Genomic DNA, 15,923 nt, shown 5'->3' on the forward strand with positions numbered 1-15,923 from the left:
AAGAGCTTACAATCTACAGGAGAGAGAGGACCCCTCTGACCATAAAAGATTACACTATACAGGAGAGAAAGGACCCCTCTGACCATAAGAGCTTACACTCTACAGGTGAGAGAGAGAGAGGACCCTGCTGACCATAAGAGCTTACAATCTACAGGAGAGAGAGGATCCCTCTGACCATAAAAGATTACAATCTACAGGAGAGAGAGGATCCTGCTGACCATAAGGGCTTATAGACTACAGAAGGGAAGAAGAGAGGACCCTGCTGACCATAAGAGCTTGCAATCTACAGGAGAGTGAGGATCCTGCTGACCATAAGAGCTTACAATCTACAGGAGAGAGAGGATCCCTCTGACCATAAGAACTTACAATTTACAGGAGAGAGAGGATCCCACTGATCATAACAGCTTATAGACTACAGAAGGGAAGGAGAGAGGACCCTGCTGACCATAAGAGCTTACAATCTACAGGAGAGTGAGGATCCTGCTGACCATAAGAGCTTATACACTACAGAAGGGCAGAAAAGAGGACCCTGCTGACCACAAGAGCATACAATCTACAGGAGAGAGAAGATACCGCTGACCATAAGAGCTTACAATCTACAGGAGAGAGAGAGGATCCCGCTGACCATAAGAGCTTACATTGTACAGACGGGAGAAGAGAGGACCTCGCTGACCATAAGAGCTTACACACTGTAGAAGGGAAGGAGAGAGGGACCGTGCTGACCATAAGAGCTTACATATTACAGAAGGGAAAGAGAGAGGATCCCGCTGACCATAAGAGCTTACATACTACAGAAGAGAGAAATTTACCCAGCGACTCTGGAGATGGAAAATGACTGCTGTACAAAATGTTCTTTCCTGGGAACTACTTATCTGTGAACAAGGGATGCGGTTGTTGGTACTCAAAGAGAAAGGATCTCTGAACGTCTGCAATCCCATCCTCTTCCCATCAAGTTTCCCATCAAAATCTTTTATACTATGCACAACTTGAAAGGACACTTGCTGACTGTGACTACTACTGTTAGCAGGCGTTCTCTCCCTATGTCTCTCCCTGTGTAAGGGTGTAGAACTATTCTCTTTTGAGGCGTCTGTCATATTCAATATGTGTTACAGCTATTCTTACAGCTGGAGACTGGAGCTATTGAAATTGATCGGCTGCAATTCAAACAATGGGCATTTGCACATATCACGCTAACAGACATCTGAACTGTGCCTGCCTATGAAGGCTGAAGGGCACATTATTATCATTTTGCATTTTGAGCATTCAATCAAAGGGTTACCGTTAAATCACTTATAACAGTATTCAGCTGTGCCCCTCGATGTAGTCACATACTTTAATAAGGCAAATGGAGTCTAAAAGATGAAACTTTAGACTCAGTTTGACCTTCTTTATAGCAGTTTGAGTTCTGACCTCCTGCTGGAAGGAGGCCAAATGGAATCAAAATTCTATCAAATAAATGGATAAGTCAGGGTATGTCTAAATACTATTTCAGGCTATTCAACTGCAATCCTCCAACAGAGTTCTCAATGTAGAGCGTTATGATAATGTGAAGGGGCCCTTAGAAGTGCTGAATAAAGTTATTTTGTTCCACGCTAAACTTTAAGGGCAAGTGGCTCAGTAGTCCCAGGCCTACTTATATTGTGGGGTCCATCCTGATCTGTGGATGACCACTACTCTTTACTATATCAGCGTACATAGTACGCCAATACAGTTAAACTCTGGTAGAGCAGAGAACAAGACAGACTGGCAGGGACACACACAGGATGTGTGATGGGCAGCACAATGGCTCAGTGGTTAGAACTTGCAGCCCTGGGGGTCCTGGGTTCATATCCCACCAAGTACAACATCTGCAAGGAGTTTATATGTTCTTCCCGTGTTTGTGTGGATTTTCTCTGGGTTCTCTGGTTTCCTCCCATACTCCAAAGACATACTGGTAAGGAATTTAGATTGTGAGCCCCTGTGGAGACAGTGATGGTGATGTCTGTAAAGCACTGTGAAATAAGATGGCGCTATACAGTGCGGAAAATAAGTATTTGATACACTGCCGATTTTGCCAGTTTTCTCACCTACAAAGAATGGAGCGGTCTGTAATTTTTATCGTAGGGATACTTCAACTGTGTGAGACAGAATCTAAAAATAAAAAACAGCAAATCACATTGTATGATTTTAAAATAATTAAATTGCATTTTATTGCATGAAATAAGTATTTGATCACCTACCAACGTGGAAGAATTCTGGCTCTCACAGACCTGTTAGTTTTTTTTAAGAAGCCCATCTACTCTGCACTTATTACCTGTATTAATTGCACCAGTTTGAACTCATTACCTGTATAAAAGACACCGGTCCACACACTCAATCAATAACACACCAATCTCTCCACCATGGCCAAGACCAAAGAGCTGTCTAAGGACACCAGGGACAAAATTTTAGACTGCACAAGGCTGAGGTGGGCTACAGGATGATAGGCAAGCAGCTTGGTGAGAAGACCACAACTGTTGACACAATTATTAGAAAATGGAAGAAACACAAGATGACTGTGAATTTTCCTCGGTCTGGGGCTCCAAGCAAGATCTCGCCTCGTGGGGTAAGGATGATTCTGAAAAAGGTCAGGAATCAGCCCAAAACTACACGGGAAGACCTGGTCAATGACCTGAAGAGAGATGGGACCGCAGTCTTAAACATTACAGTTAGTAACACACTACGCAGTCATGGATTAAAATCATGCAGGGCACACAAGGTCCCCCTGCTCACGTCAGCACATGCCCAGGCCCGTTTTAAGATCACCAATGACCATCTGGATGATCTAGAGGAGGCATGGGAGAAGGTCATGTGGTCAGATGAGACCAAATAGAACTTTTTGGTATCAACTCAATTCGCCGTGTTTTAAGGAAGATGAAGGATGAGTACAACCTCAAGAACACCGTCCAAACCATGAAGCATGGTGGGGGAAACATCATACTTTTGAGGGTGCTTTTCTGCAAAGGGCACAGGACGACTGCACCGTATTGAAGGGAGGAGAGATGGGGTCATGTATCGCGAGATTTTGGCCAACAACCTCCTTCCCTCAGTAAGAGCATTGAGGATGGATCGTGGCTGGGTCTTCCAGCATGACAATAACCCGAAACACACAGCCAGGGCAACTAAGGAGTGGCTCCGTAAGAAGCATTTCAAGGTCCTGGAGTGGCCTAGCCAGTCTACAGACCTGAACCCAATAGAAAATCTTTGGAGGGAGCTGAAACTCAGTGTTGCCCAGCGACAGCCCCTAAATCTGAAAGATCTGGATAAGATCTGTATGGAGGAGTAGGCCAACCTGGTCGAGAACTACAGGAAATGTCTGATCTCTGTAATTGCAAACAAAGGTTTCTGTACAAAATATTAGATTCTGTTTTTCTATTGTATCAAATACTTATTTCATGCAATAAAATGATAATTAATTAAGTAAAAATCATACAATGTGATTTTCTGGATTTTTTTTTTAAGATTCTGTCTCTCACAACTGATATGTACCTAGGATAAAAAATTACAGAACTCTCCATTCTTTGTAGTTGGGAAAACTTGCAAAATCGGCAGTGTATCAAATACTTATTCTCCCCACTGTATAAGTAGGTAAAAATACAGGATGTCATTGTCCCAGGGGCACCGTTTGCTCTACTATAGTTTGCAGTTTAAGGCTATGAGGAGTTGTGACTTGGAAAGGGGCAGAGAGGCTCCCAAGATTAAAGTGAAGCAGTGCGCCTGTATGCAAGTAACATGACAAGAGTGATGAACTGCAGGATGTGGTTGTATATAGAGGACAGAAGTGATTACTGCAGAATGGGGCTGTATATAGAAATGTATTACTTTTGGAAGAGCACTAAGGACATTAATAATTGTAAAGGAAGAGTTCACAAGGGCATTATTACTTGTGGGTCATTGAGGGGCATTATTACTATTTGGGGTACTGGGCATTACTGTAAAGAGGTTACTAAGAGGGAATTATTACTTTTAGTGGCATTTACAGAATAATATTATTTTAAGTGGGAGCTTAAAAGTCATTATTACTTTATGAGGGCATTCAGTCTTATAACCATCAAGTGAGCCCACAAGGGGCATTATTACTTTCTGGTGTACAAAAAGAGGGCACTATTATTTTTTAACGTGTTCACAGAGGGCATTACTGTTTTCTGAGGAGTTAGAGTAGGTTGAGAATAGGGACGCTAGAAATGTGAGAACTCAAATGTGCCTATTTTGTAAACTCTGCAGACTAGATGTGGCTCGAAGAAGCCTTCATGGCGGTCGGGGGCAGATGGAAAGAACAGAAAAAGGGAATGAGCTCATCAGAAAAATCGTCACCTGTATGTCACTATATATAACTGTACTGTAATCAATTACTTGGTCTGCCGAACTGGTATGTACCACTATATGGTCACTGTATTGTGATAATATTGTTTTTAGTCTTTGTATAGTGTTTTTTATTTAGTAACAAAATTGTCATCTGTTGAGGATCGGCTGAGGTTCCTTCTATACCCATTACCGTTTATAATTGTGGTGCACCTTCATAATTGTAAACTTGGCACCCAGGTTAGAGTCTCACTCACATTTGTTTTGCACTCCCTCCCCTGACTGTGCTGAACCCCCAGCTACACCACTGGCCCAAAACTGAATGGCAACTTTATTCTGACTGGAGATAAACTATCTCCTGCAAAGTGCACACCCAATCCCATGCCGGCCATACCACAGCACATCGATGCTAGTGTAACACAGAGACACAAGGCGGAAACAGTCAGTTATTGATATAACCACTTTATATATAAAACAACTATTATGCAAGGGTGTTAGTAACAGGGATAATCAACAGTAACCTAGAATAACAATAAGAAATATGTTCAGTGAATAATTGTAAAGTCCTTTGCAAAAGTGTGATGCACCCAGTCGTGGCGGTCACCACGTGAGTTCTCGTTATATGGCCCTAGCGGGGGTCACCTGTTCTTCCCGCTAGGCCGCAAGTATCTTCCGGATAAAGTCTATCAGATCCCGTTTAGCCTCCCAAGCACCAACCGGCCCCTCCCAACCTGAAATCCTAATCCCAACTGTCCCCAGTACCGTGAGTGAGAATTGGAAGTGACGGCCCTGTTCACTTGCGCGATTCCTCCGCTGTTGCTGGCACGTCTCTCTTGTCGCAGTCCTCTCTCAGCTCTACTCGGCTTGACTGTCGATGGTAGTCTCTCACGCTTGGGGTAAGGGGGTCCAGACCATGGCTCTTGATGGGTGATGTTGGGTTCCAGGAACTTACTCTGTGTGGAGCGCTGGTCCTGACTCTGACAAACATGCGCAGGGCTCAGGGCGCTTCTGTGAGGAGTCCTGAGCTTTTTAGGCGGTGTCCGGCTCTGGTGTGGAGCAGGCCTCCGGCTGAGGCCCGTCACGCTGGGCTCTGCGGTCCCTCTGGAGCACATCTGCTCCACTCTGCAGCCTGGCTCCAAATCTCTGTGTGTCTTGGCTCGCTGGACTTTTATATCCAGGAAATCCTTCCTGGGGGTCACCTGATCCGGTCCAGCATCTGAATTTGTTCCCCCTTCAACTCTTCTAGCATAACTTGGTTCCACTTTATTTAGTCTGGCCAGCAGATGGCAGTCTTTCCTCATCTCTGGCACTTCCTGCAAGAATCCTCCTGATGGTCCATTGCTCTCTACTACACTAGCACAGTCAGATTACCATACTTTTTAGCATGGCGTTGATAGTAAAAATTGCAGAAGAGACCACCTTAGGGTTGTTTAGGTATTTAGCGCTGAAATCTCAAAGGATTTCTTACCGACTTATAGTCTACAAAGAGAATACATTGATGATTTGCTTTCTGGGAAGTGCCCTCTTAACAAAAGGTAGCACAGAGCAGTTCTTATCAAACTTTGAGGTGGCCATAACTAATGAGGAGCCTCCCTAGTTGGTGAGGCGCTGTTGGGGAGGCAGTTATATCTGAAGTGATTAAAATCTGTACTGTCCTTTCCTTGACTGCAGCAATCTTCCGTTTTGTAATCTAAATTATTTTTTGCTTACTTCATTTAGAGTTTAGGACACAAAGATTTACTGTGCAATACTTTTAAATTTGGGTCAGAAAAAGCACAAAAAAGGTGCTGATAATAGGTGATGAGGGGTGTATACAAAGAGACAGAACTTGGTCTTTTACTCCTTTATTGATACTTATCTAAACTGGTCCCATATATAAACCATGACAAAGGGGATTTAAATACACAATAAGTTGGGAAGAAACAGCACAAAGGGTCAAAGGTTATGTTCAGTTGCACAACAAATGCATAAAATATGCTATTTGTCTACAGAATAAAACAGTGTAAGTAATGTCTCTAGCATAAAAGATGGAAATTTTAATCATAAAACGGATGCATACAAATAATGGAAATGAAAAAAAAAACAAGAATACAGGAAGTAGTGTTTTCCTTTGTTGATTTTAGAAGCATGGTCAGCGCTGAAGCCAGACTTTGTCTAATAGAATTTCTGCAAGCATTCTAGCATTAAACAAGAAAAAATTGGATTTTTAACTGGTTTCAAGTCCTTGACACTTTGGTCTTGGAAAACATCAGGACAATATAATTCCTGAAGTAAAACCTGATTAAATAAAGAGTCAAGCAGGGATTTGCATTCCCTCTTGCAGAGAGCCCAGGGGCAAAGAAATGTATCCGTCCCACTCTGCGGACATGTAAATGGAGTTAGTCTGACGACCAAAGCTGACAGTTAATGAGTTGGAAGCCTCAAGGAATAAATTAATAGATCTGCATAAATTAGTCTTCCAGTGGGAAAGAATTTGCTACCAGCCTTTCATTCACCAAGAGCAAAACTTCGTGCTGGGTTGAGATGAAACCTGTAGATGACGCATCAGACTGGAGATGTGAAGGTAGGGCAAGAGCTTAGGAGCACTCAAAACTTCTAGTTTCAATAATGCATCAGTCCGCTCTCATGTATTCCTTCACGGCCCATGACATTGACAAGGACCCAGCTAGTTGTATTAGTCTCCAAGGACCTTGCCAGAAAAACATATTACTTTTGTAGGTGGTTAGCGACCTTGATTATTAATGCACAAGGGAGAATTCTTTGCTCTACTTTTCATCAAATAGCTTAGACTGTATGTCCGAGGTTTGGTATATTTCTAAGTAGCTTCAGATAGCAGGCAAGATTCATTATTTTATTGTATCCTCATATCACAGTAAAATACTGGTTTGTATGCTGTGCTTAAAGGGATATTCCTATCTTAAAAAAGGGATCGATGGGTGTCTGACCTTTGGTACCTTCACCAATTCTGAGAATAAAGGAAATGCAGCGCTGACTTATCCCACATTCTCAGCATCACTGGGGGTCCCAAAACTGAAGCTACCACCTATCATAAAATTATCTGCATCAGCCAATGATCAGAAATCTTTGCCATTCTGATGTGGAGAACAGCAGTGATCTGGTTACCAGAGCTGTGGAGGATCGGTGAGTATCAATTCTTTTTTTTTTACTAGTCTGAGCCTTTTGAAACATAATTTGTATCTCTATATTTTTATAGTACAAATTTCTCTAATTTCTTTGCAAAAAGCAACAATTTATATGTTTAGATACAATGAAATCAGTCTGAGGTTGGAGGTGTCCATTTGAGAGAGACCAAGTAGATCATGAGGCCGGTTAGGCTGCGTGCCCACGTTGTGGATTACAAGCGTTTTTGATGCGGAATTTCCGCAGCGGAAACGCTTGTAAAACGCTTGGTAATCCGCACCCCATGGTCCCCAATGGGATTCCGCAAGTTCTATGCACATGCTGCGGATTTTTCCGCAGCGTTTATGCTGCGTTCAAAAATCCGCAGCATGTCAATTAATTTTGCGTTTCCGCAAGCGTAATTGCCTTTGTCCAATGCATAAAAAACGCAAGGCAATTCCGCATGTGGAAAACCCGCGATAAACGCAAGAAAAACGCGCGATAAACGCGTGCAGAATTCCGCATGCGTTTTTCTGGGAGAGGACTTGCAGAAATGAAGCAGAAATTTTCTGCTTCATTTCTGCAACGTGGGCACATAGCCTTATTGGCACAAACTATCATGGGTGACTACTGACTATGGTCTGTGTATGGTGTTGAGGTTTAGTTGGCACTGTTATAAAAAGTAGGAAATAAACTGATAATAAATCAGATAATTGATAGACTGCCTTTGTCCCTCAATATGGCATCCTCAATATTATATTGATACACTTTCACATTAAATATGGGGTAACACAGCTGTAATATAGAAAGAAAATAGATACAGTGTCTCAGTCATTTAATATCCTGCTATTACAGTGAAACTGTATGAAAGAAAGCTTTTTGATGGTGACCCTGTAAGACAAGCCTTGTGTTATTTACTCAAGTGTGACCATGGATCTGATGCAGTTAAGGTAAATATCATGAAGTCCTATAGGCAATATTTAATATATTAGAGACCTTTTTCTAAAGCCTCCGGCATTATAACAGAGCCGCATTTAAGGTTACTTGTATACAAACTAATAATTTACTTACAGTTGCTCCTTGAAGCAATTTCTGACAGTTTTGATCCTCTGAGAATAAGACAATTTTTATTGACTATTTTTTTTTTAAATTCCAGCAAAATTCACATAGTGTAAATAATTCTCTGAGTTCTCTATGGAATTTAGAGGAAACATTAAGACATAATTAGTGCAACCAAAATTATGGAATGTGTTTAGTCTTTGTTTTTCATTGGGTTTACATTTTTGATTAAAATAGATGTGAATCTTCTAAGTCATATGAAAGATTATGTTGCTGTCAATATTTTATTTGTATTTATCAGAAAGTAATATTCTTATTTTATAAACCCTTCATTGTTCCAGCTCTGTTGGTCCTTGAAAAAGTGTCCTGCAGTGATGACGTACCTGTCTCCCAGGTGACCGATCAGTGTTCAGAGCAGTGTATGGCATGAGTGTGTAGGGGCTGCTAATTGGTTACATTGGTCACACAGGTATTGTTATAATGGCGTAAATAATGACAGGTGAGAGAAGTGATCATCTCTTTGGTAAATAATGGTTTATTTAATATTTTAGAGCATTTTGCCCTTGTTATGTTTTATTAACCTAGAAAACCCCTTTAATATATCTTAATTTATCTATCTGGGTATGTATAGTCTGGGGTATCTGGCCAGGCTGCATCATTTGAAGGATGGGTTCCAAAGTAATATTTTATATTTCTAAATATACACTTACTTCTCCTTCAAACTACATGTATTAACAAAAAACTTTCTGAGTTTCAAAGTAAAAACTTAATTGTATAATCAGATTTTCATGTGTAGTATATATGAGCCTTCAAAACTCTTACATGTGTGCTGTAGATTTAACCTCCCACCAATAGAGCTGAGTGTGCAAACAGCCCCTTGGAACTGCAGAAACAAAAAGGTAGTCAGGCACCTTGATATAGCAGAGCTGAAAGTGTGAATAAACTGCTTGGAAAAACAAAGCTGAATAGAGAGTTGGGTGCCTTAATATAGAAAAGATGACTGTGCATAGAAGTACTTTGCAAATTGTCTCTTCAGAGAAGAAGAGGACTAGAATTCTAGTGCCACCTACAGGAAGTAGCAATCCTAAAACTCAATAGTGACCCTTTAACGAGCCTTATCACATGACTTAGGATATAAGCCAGAACTAGAAACTCCATTTGCAGACACTGTGTTTTGGGGTACTGCCCCTCGTCAGTGCAAAGTGTGAGTTCTGGTTTGGCTGGATGAGAGGCATCAGACCGGTATCTAGGGGTAATATTTCTTCTTGTGGAGAGTGACGTGTTAAGCACGTCAGGTGAGGAGACTTTTAAAGCAGCAATGCTCTTCTGGGAAATATGCAAATTGTTTCTTAAGAGAGGAAGAGGACTAGAACTGTAGTGCCACCTACAGGAAGTAGCAATTCTAAAAGTCATTGCGGCTTTAAAAGTCTCCTCACCTTAACATGATTAACATGTCTCTCTCCGCAAGGAGAAATGTTACCCCTTAGATACCGGTCTGATGCCTCTCACCCAGCCAAACCAGAACTCACACTTTGCACTGAGGAGGGGCAGTACCCCGTAACACAGTGTCTGAAAATTGAGTTTCTGGTTCTGGCTTATATCTTAAGTCATGTGATAAGGCTTGTTAAAGGGTCACTATTGACTTTTAGGATTGCTACTTCCTGTAGGTGGCACTAGAGTTCTAGTCCTCTTCCTCTGTAAAGAGACAATTTGCATATTTCCCAGAGGAGCATTGCGGCTTTAAAAGTCTCCTCACTTTGACATGATTAACATGTCTCTCTCTGCAAGGAGAAATGTCACCCCTTAGATACAAGTACTTTGAAACAGCAGAACTAAATAGACAGTCAGGGACCTTGATATAGCAAAGCTGTGTGTGCAACAGGCAGGAGTCAAATAGGCAATGAGGCACCATAATACATCAGAGTCAAGTTTGTCCAGTGGATGAGGAGAGATGACATTACTTGGAAGCAGGGTAGGTTTACTACCTGACTACTCAGGCGGCATGTAGCCACTTGAAACAGCCTTTAAAGGTCTAGAAAAGTAACCTCAGAGATGCATGTTGGATTACTATGGTAACTAAAATGCGTATTGAGAACAAAGAGAGCTGGACAGCAGGGAAGGAAGATGTGAGGGTTGAAGTTGGTCAGGACTGTTGAGTAATACCTACATTACCATTGCCACCATTCTTTTCTACCCTCTTCATGCACTCCTATACAATGAATGCCAGTGCTGAGACTGTAGTAATCAAGACTTTATTAACAAGGAGAAAAAACTCACAGGCAACTTGTAATTCTTATTTTTTGTATGATATTCACGTTCCTTTAGTGGCCTTGCTTTCTATCTGTTCCTGAAGCTGCCATCTTCTGAGAGGAAGTAAAGTTTTGCAGTGCAGTAGTCTCCTTTTTCTTGCGCCATACTAAATTAAATAGAGTGAGTGAAACTACTTAATGACATAGAGCTCTCACTTAGGTTTTAAAGGGTTGTCCAGGCTTATGATTTTGATGACTTATCCTTTGGACAGGTTATCAATATCAGATTGCGTTCCAAGTTCCAACACCAAACACCTGCACTGATCATCTGTTTACTGCTGTTGCTGGAGCAAGATGTAATTAGTGAATGGAGCCAGAAAAGCCCAGGGGAAATTTCCGATAGCTGCTGCTCAGCTTCTGTTCACCTCAGTAGGAGCTAAACTGCAGGACTCGGCAATGGCCACTACACGGTAAACAGAGCTATGTTGTTCTGGTCATATTCACTGTTTATATCCGGCCACCGTGAGGGCTGAAAACAACTGATCAATGGGGGTGCTGGTTTTTGGACCATAGCCATCGATATAGAAGACCTATCTCTCATCAATATGATAAGCTTGGACCACAACTTTATAATTACAAAATGACTTGGAGTGTTTTGGAAAAAGCTTTCAATGGGTTTAAAAAACAAAAAACCTGGAATCTAAATCTGTCGGTTTTAGAAAATTGCACCATTACTTCTTTACTTTAGTTTTCTTTATACATTGTGATTTTCCTTTGTGCCAGGGGCAGCGCTAAAAAACATCACTGGCCTCATGCAGGCCCTAAACGGAAAATTCGTTAGGTCTGTTACATTGTGTATACGTTGTGTGTTTTTGTCTTTTACATTTTTGCAATCTGTCTTTTCTTTAGCTATACGTCCAACAAATATGTTGCCATTTTTATCTTTTATACATTTGTAATATTATAATTACTTTGAAATAAACCTCTTTTATTATTGAAAATTTTCATATATTTAATAGTCTCCAAATCCTTTGTTTTGGAGGTAAATGTGCTCTGGCAAGACATCCAGAAATAGGTGAATGTCTATCAAACTTACATTATGTACTTTGTATGTGTCTTTTAACAATTGTAATTGTCACATAATTTTAAAAACATATCACCCACTTTGAGGGAGAACTTTATTTCAAGTTATGACTATAAAAGAGCTTTCAATAACGCTTAAAACAACCCTCAACCCTGGGACTGAAAAGTGATCATCTTATAAGCAGTAGGAAAGGAAAAGTTGATGGGCGCAGAGGAGTCTGCTGGAGGAAAATGGTAGGGTAACTCAACACAAATTAGACATAATTGCACACAAAATTCCAAAAATGGGCCCAACAAAATTGCTGGCACCCTCAACTTAATATTTGGTTGCACACCCTTTGGAATAAATAACTGGTATCAATCGCTTCCTATAACTATCAACAAACTTATTACATCTCTCAATTTTGGACCACTCTTCTTTTGCAAACTCCTCCAGCTCTCTCATATTTGAAAGGTGCCTTCTCCCAACAGCAATTTTACGAAAAATCTCTATCTTGGACTCATTTGTCCACAAAACGCTTTCCCAAAAGGATTTTGGCTTACTCATGTACATTTTGGCAAACTGAAGTCTAGCTTTCTTATTTCACTGTGTTCACAGTGAGGTCCTCCTGGGTCATTTGTGTTTCATTTCATTCAAATGTCGATGTATAGTTTGTGCTAACACTGTTGCAACCTGAGCCTGCAGGACAGCTTGAATTTCTTTGGAACTTGATTGAGACAGCTTATTCCAAATTCGGTCTATCCTGCCTTGCAATCTTTCATCAGTTTTTTTCTGCTGTCCACATCAAGGGAGATTACCTACAGTTCCATGGGTTGTAAACTTCTTTATTATGTTGGGCAGCATGGACAAAGGAACATCAAAATCTCTGGAGATGGACTTGTAACCTTGAGATTGTTGATATTGTTCAACAATTTTGGTTCTTAAGTCTTCAGACAGTGTGATTTTGATATCGCCCACACCTGTCACTTGCCACAGGTGATTTTGAATGAACATCACATGCTTGAAACAAAGTTGTTTACCCACAATTTTGGAAAGGTGCCAACAACTTTGTCCAGCCCATTTTTCTTTTGTTTTTTAGTAAAATTCTGTCCAATTTGCCTTTTTTCTATGTTTTTTTATGTTGTTCCAATACACACAAAGGAAATAAATATGTGTATAACAAAACGTGTAATTGCAATAATTTTCTGGGAAAAATACTTAATTTTCTGGAACAATTTTAAGGGAGCCTTGACTGTATATGTACATAAACAGACCTTTTCTTAACACTTTTCAAGTCTTCAACTGTAAATAGTTAGCAATTCATTGGTACAATTATGTAAAGATAGCCAACTATTGATGTTGATCCAGTGGGTAACTAACAGATTTGGTGCTGGGCTAAACCAGGAAGCAGAGTCTAGTTATTGTGTGTTCTACCGCAGGGCTTGCACAAATCGTTCTGTCTCTTCATATAACTCCAAACTGCCTCAATGATGCGGAGATCAGGTCTCTGTGGGCAGGGCCAGTTTTAGACAAAGTGGGGCCCTGGGCAAAAGTTTAAAGTAGGGCTCCAAATGATAACATATTGCAATATCACACAGAAACATTTTGGTTGTATTTACATGAGCTGAGTTAGGGCCGTTAAACGAGCATGATCAACAATATTGAAGTCGTTCGATTCTTGTTTCCCGGCCTCTTCACACCAGCTGAGGAAGAATTATGGGCACAGAATCATCACTAGTAGATCAGTCTGTCCTCATACAGTATCATGTTATCAGCAGCATATCTGCAGTTTTCACCGGGCGATGTGCTGCTGAGAACAATGATTTTTGTTGCGGCTTAAACAATCCAATCACTCGATGAATAGGCAGCATTTTGCTCGTTAAGTATAATGCACCCCATAGTCCTCCATATAGTATAATCACACCCCATAGTCCTCCATATAGTATAATGCAGCCACCATATAGTACATATAGTATAATGCATTCCCCATAGATTACAATGCAGCCCCATAGAGTATAATGCAGCCCCATAGAGTATAATGCAGCCCCATAGAGTACAATGCAGTACCATAGAGTACAATGCAGTCACATAGAGCATAATGCAGCCCCATAGAGTACAATGCAGCACCATAGAGTACAATGCAGCCCCATAGAGTCTAATGCAGCCCCCATAGATTCTAATGCCACCCCCCATAAAGTCCAATGCAGCCCTCATAGAGTATAATGCAGCCCCCATAGAGTACATATAATATAATACAGTCCCATAGTCCTCCAGTATTTTGACCACCACGTACTCACAGATTTAAAAAAAATAAATAAATACTCACCTCTCCTCATTTTCCTGCTGCTCTGGTCTCTGCACTGCGTCTCAGCAGCTCCACTGTCCGACACAGTATGGCATGTTATGAAGTGACATCATCACGCTCGCTGTATCAGACCCAGAGGGGGAATTATGGGAGAGGGAGCGTAACCTGACGCTCTCTCCTCCATCATTTCTTTCAACTGTATCGACATCTATGATGCCGATACAGTTGAATGCGCGATGCGGGGGGAGGGGCCGGAGGCGGCACTGACACCGGGCCCCCTGACTCACGAGCCCAGTAGCAACCACTGGCGGATGGGCCCCTGGGAAGTGGGGGCCCTAGACAAATGCTTAGTTTGCAGGTTCCTAATGCCGGCACTGTCTTTGAGGGCCATATCATCATTTCCAAGACTCCTTGTCCTTCTTAATACTGAAGATAGTTCATAATGACATAGGCTGTACAGCATGTTTGGGGTCGCTGTCCTGCTGCAGAATACATTTGGTGCCAATCAGACGCCTCCCTGATGGTATTACATCTTGAATATATATCTGTCTGTATTTCTCAGCATAAAGGCACCATTAATCCTGACCACATCCTGAACTTCATGTGCTTAAATGCAGCTCCAAACTTATAAGGAACCTCCTCCATGTGTCACTGTTACCTGCAGACTTCCATGAACAAACTACCTTCTATTACTGCTAAATATTTAACATTTTGACTCATCAGTCGAGAGTAACTGCTGCCATTTGTCTGCACCCCAGTTCTTATTTTTGTGCATTATTGAGCTTCTTGAACTTGTTTCCATGTCCAAGGTATGACTTTTCGGCTGCAATTCTTCCATGAAGATCTATTCTAGACAGATTTCTCTGATCAGTAGATGGGAGTAGCTAGGTCCCAATGCTTTCTGCCAGTTCTGAGCTGATGGCACAGCTGGATATCTTCCGATTTAGAAGGGAAATAAGCAAGTTATATATTTTATCTGCGGCACTAAGTTTCCTTGGTAGACTACTGCACCTGCATTCTTCAACATTGCCTGTTTCTCGATGCTTCTTAAAAAGCCATGGAACAGCAAATATTGAAATTCCAGTGTAATTTGAAATATTTGTTTGGGAGAGATTTTGCTAGTGCAGTATAATTACCTTGTGTCCTGTTGGTGCTCTCAGTCTTGCCATTGTGTATTGACATGTGACATGAAACTGTCTTCCACAATCTCACCTTTGTAGTAGAGTTTGGCTGTTCCTCACCTGTTTTAAAGCCTCCTACATAGCTGTTTCTGTTTTAGTTATTGACTGTGTTTCAACCTACAAATGAAAAAGATGATCACCTCTTTGGTATCATTTCTTTCTCATACACCTGACGATAATCGCACAAAATCATTGATTTTGTGCAAGTGTACCTAGACGTATTTATACAGTTTTGAAGCCAAAAAATGGTCACACCAAATATCGATTTGATTCAGATTTCTCTTTTGTTCATTAACTTTACATTTTGTTAATTGGTTAAAATTAACACTTGTATCTTTTAAGGCATTCTTGTTTTGTTGCAGATTTTTGACACCTGCCTAAAAGTTTGGCACAGAATTGTATTTGATTTGATTTTTTATAGTGCATTATTACTTTTTTATGGAGGAACTCAAATGGCATTATTTGTATATGTGGGGGGAGGGACTCGGACAGTTGTTAATATATCTGGGAGGGACTAAGGGAAAATCATTACTATATATGGGGAAACTCTTTTTATAATTACCATCGAGTAAATAGATAATTAGAACATAACTCTATAAGGTTAGATATAAATTGTAATGTTTATT

The 15,923-nt window shown here is 40.9% G+C and overlaps 1 long non-coding RNA gene across 1 annotated transcript in view; it reads left to right on the forward strand.

Annotated features, from left to right (window-relative positions):
* Positions 1–6,788: 6,788 nt before the first annotated feature.
* Positions 6,789–15,923, forward strand: part of LOC141165236 (uncharacterized) — a 155,786-nt gene continuing 146,651 nt past the window's right edge. Inside the window, exon 1 of the long non-coding RNA XR_012251105.1 lies at positions 6,789–6,883. This is a non-coding gene — a long non-coding RNA (uncharacterized lncRNA). The remainder of the gene's footprint in view (positions 6,884–15,923) is intronic.

This window comes from Phyllobates terribilis, unplaced genomic scaffold (assembly GCF_046119375.1).
Source record: "Phyllobates terribilis strain yellow unplaced genomic scaffold, ASM4611937v1 Scaffold_11__3_contigs__length_659146591, whole genome shotgun sequence".
Taxonomy (NCBI): domain Eukaryota; kingdom Metazoa; phylum Chordata; class Amphibia; order Anura; family Dendrobatidae; genus Phyllobates; species Phyllobates terribilis.